The 12,423-nt window shown below is 50.5% G+C and overlaps 1 pseudogene; it reads right to left on the reverse strand.

Moving 5' to 3' along the window:
- The window catches only part of LOC144770630 (parapinopsin-like), a 449,353-nt pseudogene that overhangs the window by 103,610 nt on the left and 333,320 nt on the right, over positions 1 to 12,423 (reverse strand).

Here is a 12,423-nt window from a genome sequence, read left to right on the forward strand (position 1 = left end):
CCTGGGGAAGCAAGCGAGTGGCAGGCGGCTCCGGGGAGGGTCGGACAGGACCCCTGCCTGTGATCAGGAGAGGCAGCCTGGGCCGAGGCCGCGGAGCTTGAAGTGCCTGCGGCCGCTGAGACCGCTGCAGGGATCCTCGCGGCCCCGAGACACTGTGTGGTCATAACCCTGCATGCCACTCGGGCGTCTGACTTGCGAGGGGCACTGCATGGCCGGAATATGAGGAGCGGCTGGTGCCATTACCAATGCGCAGTGAGGAGGGAAGTTGGGGCCTGACCTGAGACGCCTGCACGGCAGGGGAGGCCTGCTGGCTGCCGGGGCAGGGAGAGACACTGGGACCTTCTGCGGTGAGTTGCAAGAGGCGGACCACAGGGACACTGAGCACTGAGGGGAGACATCCTGTACCCCCGTGGGTCTGTTGGGTGGCGGCCCGAGCGCCGGGCATCGGGCGCTGATGTTTGGCTGAGGGAAGCTGTCCTGCGGGTGCTGCTGGCGCTGACCGGACCCCGAGGGAGAGCCATGCAGCAGACTGGGGGCTGTCACCCACGGGATCTCAGCAGGACTTTGGGGGCTTTTGGACATTGGAGCGGCATACCACTGCGACGTGCCGGGCGAGACAGTGAGGGACGCAGGACACAGGAGGGGTTAGCTGACTGTGGCTGTGAGGCGGCTGCAACTGGACTGGCGGCGGGAGGCCCTGTTGACACGCACGGCTCGGTGGTGACCGGGCATGCCTGGGCCTGGGCGCCATTTTATGCTGGACACCATTTTGAACATTGTCGCGCCAGGCAAATTCTGCGCTTGGGACAGCTCTGCTTGTGCCCGGGGGGACTCGCGAATGCGAACAGCAGTGTTGAGCTGGGCAGTGGACTATCCCAGGGACTCTCGACATGACTTCTGGCGGAGACGGTCTGCCTCTTGAATTGCCCCCCTCCCGACACCGCCGCAGCAGCACCTGAGTTGGCGAGGTGCCCCCTCCTCTAGGTGCTGAACTTCGACACTGCGCGCGGATGCCAACGGCACAGCAGTTAGTGATGGGCAGGCTCAGGGACAAATCTCAGCCTAGGCAGCAGGCGGCGGGCGACCTAGGCCCCACGCAGGAACATAGACGGGACAACATGGAGCCTGCAGCAGTTCTGGCAGCCAAGATGGACTCTGTATTGGCGGCGGTGGAGTGCATCGGAACTACACTGGAGCAAACCAAAATGTCCTTAGAAGCCTGGATAGACAAAGTCACATCTGACTTTACACTATTGCATGCTGACCATTGTAAACTGTCGGACACAGTCGCTACACAGCGCCAGACGGTCCAAGAACTGCAACCTGTGGTACAAAGTCATACCTCGGCACTACAAGATTTAATTGATAGGGTCCACATGCTGAAAGACCGCGCCGAGGATGCGGAAGGGCGCTCACGGCGCAATAACGTCCGGGTGGTCGGTCTGCCGGAGGGAGAAGAGGGGAAAGCCCCCGAACAGTACACAGACAACTGGTTGCGGGCACTCCTGCCCCCAGGGGCGTTGTCCCCACACTTTGTGGTAGAAAGAGTGCACAGAGTGCCGTTGCAGGCTCCGCGCCCGGGGCTCGGCCCGCCCGTTCCTTTTCCAGCTACTCAAACTACCGTGACCGAGAAGTGGTGCTCCGCGAAACCAGGAAGCTGAGTGACCTCAAAGTGAGAAATAGCCGAATGATGTTTTTCCCTGACTACACGGCAACGGTGCAGAGGAGGAGGATTACATACATGGCCGTCAAGAGACAGTTGAGGGAGCTGGAGCTGCCTTACTCCCTACTGTTCCCCTCTCGCCTTCGTGTCGTCACCAAGGAAGGCACTCGCTTCTTTGACGCCCCGTCGGACGTCTGGGACTGGCTGGAAGAGACGGGGCAGTGGTCGGGGACGAGACCCGCGGGCCCGGAAGAGGGTGGATGGCAGGTGCAGTGCTCGAGGAGGCGGAGAAGGAGGGGGGCTTGTCGAGGCGAGGGCCTGGGCCAGGTCGCGCCTAGTCCGGAGACGATGCGACTGGCTCGGCAGGAAGCGATTGAGGCGGTCGCGACACTGGGAGTGGTGAACACCGTTGTCTGCTTCCAACTACAGAATGACCCGGACATGAGCGGTTCATCCTCCCCCTCTACAGTGATGTCGGAGGACGTGGGCCTGCCCGTGGTGACGCTCCAGACGGCTGACCACATTGTGTGATTGGACAATGAACTATGGTGCCTTGACAGAAGTTGCTGTCCCTAGAGGCCCTGTATCCCATATCCTTCTGCAATTGTTGTGTGGTGCGCTGCTGAACTGTGTCGCTGGCTAAATGTACTTGCGCGACCTAGCGAGCATGCACAGTTTAGAATATACAGTAACGCTTCCAGGCTAGTGGCTGAAAGGCGCTGGGTACTCGGCGTGTGCAGTGGCCCCCATTGGATGGCCCGCACTGGCTCTGCGCGCTTTTCACTTTAGCATTCCCCAGGCACCTCTCAGATGCCTAACAGGCCCGAGGTAGGTGTGTACCTTAGCTTGATTGTTGGCTGCACACTCCACCGCATATCCACTACGCTGGGATAACACGCTACTAAGTGGTAGATCCATCTGAGGTTTGGACGTAGGCCCTGTTGGGAATTCGCCTACTCTGTTATAATGTTAGTTATTGTTTACATGTTTCCGATGTGGCACACTGATCCCCCCTCCCGAGAAGATACCCGTGGACCCCATCTGAGGCTCCCCCCTGGACTCAGGTGGCTATACTGCGACCTGGTACATGGCGCACACGAACATAATGACCTGGAACATTCGCGGTATGCACACCACATCACGCCGCTACTCTGTCTTCTCCTACCTGCTCCGACATGGGGTTGGGATTGCACTCCTTCAGGAAACACACATGCCCCAGGTAGAGATAGACAGGCTCCGTAGGCGCGGGAGGGGGCAAATCTATGGTTATGTTAATGTTATATTATGTTAAAAAGTATTTATTGAGCGCGCTGCCACCGATTGGTTTCCTGGCGCTAAGATAGACAGAGAACGGAACCTGGGGACGTGAGAAGAAGGGGGAATTAGTGATACGCTTGTCTAAAGAGCCATGTTTTTAAAGCTTTCCTAAATGACATGAGATCCGAGCAAGATCTGATCTCGAAGGGGAAGAAGTTCCATAGGTGAGATGCCAGAACAGCAAATCTGCAGCCACCAGAACGTTTGCGTTTGAAGGCAGGTGTCTGGAGGAGGGCTTGGGAGCAGAATGCAGATTGCGGAAGGGGGTGTGCCTGATGATGAGATTATCTATGAATTTGGGGCTTTTGCAATGGAGAGATTTAAAAATCATGCAGCCAGTTTTGAAGGAACAACGTTGGGCCAAAGGGAGCCAATGAAGGTCCCTGAGCAGAGGCGGGTACGACCTTCTCTGTGCATGCGCGTGGCACGCTGATATGGGTGAGGGCCGGTGTCCCATTTGCCTGTGAAGATGTTCTGGTGGACCCAGAGGGGAGGTACTCCCTAGTGCGGGGGCGGCTGAACGGTCTGGAGGTCCTGCTGGGGTCCTTGTATGCGCCTAACAGCCCTCTTTCCTGGCAAGCTTAAATCACATCCCTAATCCGCATGCAGGTCTTCCCATGGTTGCTCGGTGGGGACTTCAATATGGTCCTGGATGCACAGCTCGACAGATCTCCTCCTCCCCCCCTCCGAGCTGCAGCAGTAATGTCAAACGCGCAGTCATTCGGGGACTGGCTTTTACACTGGGGGATACACGATTTATGGCACGTACAGCATCCTGCAGATCAAATATACTCATACTACTCATCAGTCCATGACCTGCATGTACGTTTGGACCGCATACTGGGCTCCCACTCACTGCTCCCGCTCCTGACTAGGTCTGAATACCTGGGTCGGACACACTCCGATCATAACCCCCTATGGTTCCAAATCAGCTGGGAGGTGGACCGGCCCCCCGTACCCACGTGGAGGCTGCAGCCAGCCGCGCTCGAAGAGGCTGAGTTCCGCTCCTCACTGGGCACGGCCATTCTAGCCTATTTCAAGGAGAATGCAGGGTCGGCGAGCGATCCCATGGTGGAATTGGATGCACACAAAGCGGCGATTCGTGGTCATTGCATGGGGGCCACATGGAACATCCGCAAGACGCTGTCTGCTTCCCTTATGCGCCTCGAGTCGGAGCTCCTGAGATACGAGAGGGAAGGTGAAGGGACTGGCGGAGATTCGAACAAGCTGAGAGATCTCCGTAGTAGGCATGCGGATCTTATGGAAAAGCTGCGATGCCACAATTACGCGGCGCACACGGCCAGAACTCATGACACGGCAGACAGGGCTGGTTGGCTGTTGGCCTGGTTAGTGCAAAAGGCGAGTCATGGCGCCCCGATAGGAGCCATCTGTACAGGGGGAGGGGAGATGGTCTACACGCAGTGTGAAATACTCCGGGAGCTGACTGATCACTACCACCAGCTGTACGAGGCCCGCGGCATTGGCCCCAGGCATATACTAGACGAGTTCCTGGGCTCTGTTACGCTGCCCGTAGTCTCTGAAGAACATAGGGATGTGCTAAATGCCCCCCCCAGCGCTGGAGGAAGTGGGGGACGCGATCCAGGCCCTGGCGACGGGGAAAACTCCAGGCCCAGATGGCCTGCCAGCTGAATACTATAAAGCAAACAGGGAGATCCTAGCGCCCCGACTCCTTCAGCTGTACAACGCAGCGATAGACGCAGGTTCGTTCCCACCGTCTATGCGTAAGGCATTTCTGGTATCACTACCCAAACTGGACAGGGACCCTGCGGCCCTGGGCTCCTACTGACTGCTGGCAATGCTTAATGTTGATTATAAAATCTTTGCCAAAATACTCACAGAGTATCTGGCGCCAGCGGTCACTCATCTGATCCACCCAGACCAGAACTGATTTGGGCCCGTGAGGTCCACATCTCTGGACCTTAGGAGATACTTTAGGGTGGTGGCCGCGGCTATGAAGGAATGGCCTAGAGCAGGGTGCCTGGTGTTAGACTGGGAAAAGGCCTTCGACTGCCTGGAGTGGGGTTACCTGTCATCGGTGCTGGAACGGTATGGGCTGGATGAGTACTTTCTGCAAATGGTTAATCTTTTATATCGAAACCCGGTGGTCCGTGTGAGACTGGGGCCGTATGTCTCGGAGGCAGTGGTGGTGGGCAGGGGCACTCAGCAGGTGTGTCCTCTGTCCCCACTGCTTTTCGCCCTGGCTATGGAACCTCTGGCTGCTGCCACGAGGCAGTCTCTGGGTGATGGCATCCCCTTGGGTGATGCCACCCATCAGGTCTCACTGTATGCCGACGATTTGTTGGTATTTGTGAGAGACGTGCGACGTATACCGGAACAGCTGGCCTGTTTGCTGCGTCAATTCGCAGCTGTCTCGGGGCTTCGGGTGAACGCAGGCAAGTCCTGCCTCTATGCCTTTCGCGGGGAGGTGGGCGATCCGGAATACCATCTTCAGGGCATGAGAGTCCAGTGGAAGGCTGACAGCTTTAAGTATCTGGGGATTCAGATCTATCGTCAGCCAGCTGACCTTTTTGATGGCAACTTGGGACGTGCGGTGACAGCGCTCAGGTCTCAGATCTGCTTCTGGTACACGCTCCCGCTGACGCCCAAGGGTAGAGTGGCACTTGCCAAAATGATCATGCTCCCGCGACTCCTGTACTATTTCGCCAATCTGCCATTATTTATACTGGCTTCCTTTTTCTCCACACTTAACACAGTCATGTGGGACTTCATTTGGGGTGCGTCCAGGCATCGGCTGGCGCTTGGGAAGCTGTTTCTACCCACAGACAGAGGAGGACTAGTCGCTCCCTGCTTCAAGCATTACTACCTAGCCGTGCAGCTCCAATGGATTGCCCGCTGGTTGGCGGATAGGGGGAGAGAGGACACTGCCACGGGTGAGCCGCCATACACTCTGGAGAGGGTCACCTCGCTTTTCCATCCGCTGAAGGTGCCGGCGCGCCCCGCCCCGTTAATACTAGCGGTGGCGTACTAATGCTTCCATAGAGCACTGTTCCTCACACGAAGGGTGCACCCTTACGCGCCTGCGGTGCCTTTAGAGGGCTCACCGTGTGGCGAGGAGTTTATTACACGCCCCATGCTAGAGCAATGGCGGGAGGCGGATGTCCAGTCGCTGGGTGACCTATATAGGGATGGTACACTGACACCCTATGAGTCGCTGTTCTCAGAAGAAGGGCTTCCCCCGGGAGGGTTTTTGCTACATCGCTCTCTTATGGCAAACATGATGGCTGGGGAGATGTCACGACAGAGCCTGAGCAACACCTGACCATGCAATACCTTCACGTAATGGGTAGGGGAAGACACCTGATACGTTGGTTTGCCGCGTCCTTGCAGACTCACACGGTGCTGGATTTAGCCCCACTTCACGGCAAATGGGAAAGGGACCTAGGACGGGCACTAGCTGATAAAGCGTGGGAGAAAATTCTTAAAAGCCCAGTGCGCATCCCCAGAAACAATCACTTTCGCCAAATCCAGCTCTATATTGTTCAGAGGGCCTACCTCACCCCTGCAGTAATAAACAAATACTTCCACAGGTCTGATGCCTCTTGTCCACAATGCGGAGAGGTGGATGCAGACCTTATCCACCTCTTGTGGAGCTGTTCTGGTGGGCTGGGCACATACTGGAGGGACATTAGCGAGCTACTCAAGCACTGCACGGGGCGCCTATTCCCTTTAATTGGCCTGAGTACCTTTTACATCACTTTCAGAGACCGCCCAAGGATAAGGCGTCATCCCACTTCTTAGATCTGGGGATTGTAGTGGCGGTACACCTACTCACGAAGAGGTGGAAGGCGCATGACCCACCCAGTGTACAGGCATGGACCTCGTTCCTCCAGGCATGGGCCCGGGCCGAATGGACTGCCCTGCGCAGGGAGGAAACGGTGGGGCTTTGCAGGGAACTTATTGCTGAGCACTGGGAACACATGCTTAACGAGTTACAGCCAGTAGAAAGGCTCGCGAACGCAGGGGCAGCCGGGGATTAGATAGGCACACTGGGTGGTGGGGGAGCACTGCGGGCTCCATGCCTGACTTGACGCTGCATCTATTGTCCTCTGCGATGTATGGGTCTGCAACACAGGAGCGGCTAGGGCTGGGGGCGCACGTGTGTGTGTAGAGGGGCGGGGTGAGCCGATGGGGGGACGAGGGTTTGGGAGGGGATCAATATAGCCTGTATGTCTGTGCTCATGCCGCTTTTTGTTTGTTTTAATTTTAATTGGATTTTCTACAGTTGTTATATAAATCTCATTTCTGTACAACAAGCCCGGGGTACGTAGGCCCACCTATGTTGTGGACGCGTCCAGGCGTATTCTCTAAACCTTGGGACATTTCTATGAAACGTTGTGGCGCCTAAATAACATGTTAATCTGCACATGGAAGAATGCTTGGCGCGATCGAACGGTTGTGATGCATACAACACTGCATTTGTTGTAATGTTCAAATAACATAAATGCCAATAAACAGATTTGACAAAAAAATGACATCACTGATGACATCATCCTAGTGAAAGAGTGGCAGACCTCCTCTCACCGTAATATAACCTTTGATACACACATTAAAAAATAGAAACTAAAGTTTTCAAAAAAATGGAGATACCAATACCAGTTACAACAACCTATTCGTAATTCCAACATCTACATACACATCCACTCATTCACCAACAGTTCTATATAGTCACTCATACATGTACTCACTCATCATATGTACTCATACACCTATACATCCTGTTACACACAGACACTCATCCATAGAGTTACTCATACACATACATCAAACATCCATTTACTTGCATATACAACTATACAGACACCACTACACTTACTTCTACAGAAACGTACACATACTTACTCTCTTAAACAATCACTTATAGAAACACATACTTATTTATACAGGAACTCTTCCAATCTCTCACTCTCACATATATTCACTTATATACATCAATACTCACATATATTAGTTTAAAACATATGTAGTTTCACGTAAAGATACTATTGAGACAGTCATTTATTCACTAACACACCCATACACACACTCATCCACCCATACAGTCCTGCACACATGCTGTCTTCAAAACACATACAAGCAGTGAGTCACTCATTCATGCATCTATGCGCTAAGTAATACCCCCCACCAAACCATACAGACACTCATACTGATACTTAAAAAAACAACTAATAACCCATATAGACACTCATGTAGCTACTCACCAACCCATGCAGCCACTTATAGACAAAGTGAGACACTGATACAGATATTTACATATTTAAACATTACTCGCTAATACATGTATTCACTAAGATACACTTAAGTCAGTTATGCAATCATTTGTACAAAAAACATCCATTTAGACACCTATTTACCCATTCATTCTTCCATTGACCTTTAGATATACATATATAAAAATATGTATTTTTTAGAAAGACACACATTCACTGGATGATGTCATCAGTGATGTCATTTGAGATATCATCAGTGATGTCATGAGTGATGTCACTGACCATGTCATGAGTGATGTAATATGTAACACAATCAGCAGTGCATTGCGGGCGCGCTAGTTATAGTTAGCTGAACTAACTATAACAGGGGAATTTCAATGGTTTTGTATGAGTGAAATGTCCAGCTAACTATAACATGTGTGAAATCTATGTTTTTTTCAGTGAATTTCAAAGGTTTTTTAAATGCTAATTCCTAACTATAACGTGGCTGAAACCTATGGTTTTTTAAATGCTAATTCCTAACTATAACGTGGATGAAACCTATGGTTTTTTCAGTGAATATATATATATATATATATCAAACACGCTTTCACCAGGGTGAGAACTCACAGGATTCACGCGGAGTTTCCAACAAAGGAGCCGTGGCCACAATTCCAGCAGTGCAGAAGTTTATTCAGGGACGATGTCCAACGCGTTTCGGAGTTGTAGTTACTCCTTCATCACGGGCAATAAACAATGTTAAAGTGAGAGTAAATAAAGTGAAAAGTCACATGATCATGAATGTGGAAAACAGACTCCCTCACAGGGGATTTAACTGTGTTTGTCGTCTCGGTAGCGAAATTAATTTAAACATTCCATGTACATTGCAATACTGTAATTCATGATAAACATTGTAGTATAGTCGGAAATTATACATTACTAAGTTGATAATAATCAAAAGAAAGTTAGTCACGTGATTTGGTTCTAAACGTGAAGTACAATGCAAACGTTGCATATATGATCTTATTCACACCCAAATAATTGTTTCAGGGTTTAAACATTAAATACCCAAATTAATCATATTGTCGAGTACTGGCAGTTTTACAAACAAAATTGAAGCAGACTCGGGGCGCGAACTCTCGTGGCCCGTACAGTTCAAAAAAATCATGCGCTCACAGTTCCCTTGCGCTATCGGCTTGCATGGTAACCTCAGCAACTATTTCAGCACTGTAATACTCTCACTGTTAATAGAAGTGCTCAGCCTGTGCATACTCGATAAGTTGTGCAAAAAAGTAATTTTGGTATTTAATGTTAGATAGACTGTCCTGAAGAAGACCGACGTGAAACGTAGTTGAGGGCACTTTCAAACGGTCGGAGGAGTGTTTTAGGATCTTGACGTCCTGCCTAAACACTTATCCATCCTTCACTATTTTTAATCCTGACCCTAGGACCCACGAATAAAGCACAAACGGGTGTCTAGGAGCCAGTTTTAACGAGCACGTCCTAACTGCACTTTTTGTCTACCACTTACCCAGTTCTTGGGGACAACACATTTTGGTGTGATCACTGTTTGTCACTTTTGTGTTGATCTGTGATTGTCTTTGGTGTGTTTTTGTGTTCCCCCTCCCTATGCTCCGCCCCCTGCGTGGCTACGCAGGGGCGTATTGTAAGCAGACCCGATGATGAAGCATGTCATACACATAGTGTGTGAGTGAGGGCAGTTTTTTCAAATTATTTTGATTTTCCTTTAGCCCTTTGTTGTGTCCTGTATTATTATAATTTTTGTTTTCTTCTCCCCACCCCTCTATGTGCTTGTACTTTAAATTTGTGACCTGCCCCATGTAACGTGTGATGTGATCAAGGTCCGAGTGGGACCGAAACGCGTCATGGCGGCGGTGCTGGGTGAAAAGGAATAATAAAATATTTAGCACGCAACTGGGTTCGCCTCGTCTCTATTGGAACGAATTCCTGATGATGTGAGACGAGTACAAGGAATATATATAACGAATATACAAGGAATATTTGCTTAAAATCTCTTAATCAGATGGTGTACGTATGAGTGCATATAGAACTATATGTCATTATACATTTATAGATGAATAAGTACAGTTAGATTTAAAAAAATGTAAGCACACATTACAACTTTGAAATAAAGGGGGGGTTGATAAATTAATGTGTTGTGGGAAGTTATAGTACCTGTGTTTTTCAGTTTTGTCTTCTTCTACATTCTGTAGTTTTGGTGGTATGTAATGAGGAGGACAAGATAGCATTCTTCATGCTTGGGTTTCAAATATTTGCATTTAGTACCTGCATAAATTGGTAACACAAAAACTGCTTTGTATTTTATTATTTTGACTTTCTTGCATGTTTACAGACATGCATCAATTGCAATTGTGTTGTCCAATTCTCATTTCAGAGGAAGAAAATGTGTGTATGAGTAGGAGGCTGGCTCCCTATAAAGTGTTTTACAATGAAGTATACTGTGCAGAGAGTCCAGTGGATCACTTACTACTATACAGAGGCAAAAGTAGATAATGCTAACAGTCTTTTTGTGGTAGTATGAGCGAGCAGCTGGATTATCAGCGTGTAGTGCTATGCATTTGTTGCACTCAGAGAGGCAATAAATGAGACATACACTCAAGAATCAGTCCGAGACCACTTTATAAATGTAACAACGATTTAAAAAAAATATTTTTCAGGTCAAAACCTTCGTTCTTAGGTAAGTTATTTTTAAGTTACGATTTTTCCGAGTTTGCAAATTAAATCACTGTTGTGCGCAATTATGCACAATAGAAGTCAATGGGAAAAATAGGGAAAAGTGAATAGAATTACGTTGTGGATTCTCAAGGTTCCCCTTCTGGATTTAGGTAAGTAGCCGGGCTAGGACCAATGTCACAGCAGCGTAAGATCAGGAGTGCCCCAGATTTGGCAGGGAGTAGGGTGCCAAGGTCATTGGTAGAGGGCGCTATGAAGAAAGGGGGCTACCTGAAAACACGTTGCACAGAGGGACTTAAAGGTAAGTCCAGGAGGTTCTACTCAAGGGAGCAGGTTGCCAGGGCCCAGGGACCATGGAAGTACAGCTAGTTTGTCATTACCCAGGGATGGGTGCAGAGGAGAGAGAGCAGCCAAGCATTGTGCGTCGAGATGTTCCTGATGGTCAGGGGCAGGTAGGTTGCAGGGACTATTCCAGGACAGCTGGCCCACTCACAGAGCAGGTCTCAGGGGTGTTGAGGTCCATCGGTGCGCATCTATATTCTGGGTAGTTGGAGTGTGGATTGACTCTGTCTTCTCCGTCTTCGGTGTAGTGGGTCTGGTACCCTGGGTATAGGCATGGCACAGCTCTGGTAAACCCTGTTGTCCTCTCACTTGGTGGGGGTACAGATCCGACCCTTCAGAGCTGATACACCTTTTCTTGCTTGGGTGCTTTGTCCAAATCACCAGAATGGTAAACTATACTTTGCGATTTCGTGACTGCAGGATGCTGGGGAATAGCTCCTCTGCTCCAAGTTAGGTTCTCAGAAATTGTTCGAAGGCTGGAAGTGATCCAGGGTGCTTGGAGGCCTCACAGTTGCAAGACAATACAGCACACTACGATCGTTGAGTCGTGGAAGCAGCTGGCAGGGTTTGGTGGAAAGTTTCTGCAGCAGGTCTTTGGTTCTTGGGTCAGCAACTTGTCTTTGTCCATTGCTCTTCTTAGGTACATCAAAGTTTAGAGTCCAGGGATGCCACCTATACACTACATTTAATGGCGTTAAAGGGGGTGACAGATGGTAGCCAATGGGATACCACGTTTAGGGTGTCTACACCCAATAAGTGACCACTTCCTGTGGGAACGGACACTACCCTAGTCCTGATAGGTTGATTTCCTAATATCACAAAATGGAGGAATTGAAAAGTTGTGTCCACATTGCCTTCCCTACCTTAGGGGTAGTCCTCTCCGAATGTGGGCACCCCTCCTAATCTAACTAATTTTCCCACCACTCCTCTCTCCAAAAGAGGAGCAGGAAGGGGAGGTTAGCATTCTCCACTATCTGGAGATGCCTGGATTGCATTTCAAAGGCGGCATCGCCTTTGAAGCTTCCCGCCCTGGCAGGCCCTCCCGGCCTGGAGGAGGTGTGAAGTACCTCCACCCAGAGCAGACTTTGTACCTGGCCTCTGAGTGCACTGGCTCTCACCCCATGAGGTCAGAAACATGTCCGGTGCTGGCAGGCTGGC

Source organism: Lissotriton helveticus, chromosome 1_1 (genome assembly GCF_964261635.1).
Source record: "Lissotriton helveticus chromosome 1_1, aLisHel1.1, whole genome shotgun sequence".
Lineage (NCBI taxonomy): Eukaryota > Metazoa > Chordata > Amphibia > Caudata > Salamandridae > Lissotriton > Lissotriton helveticus.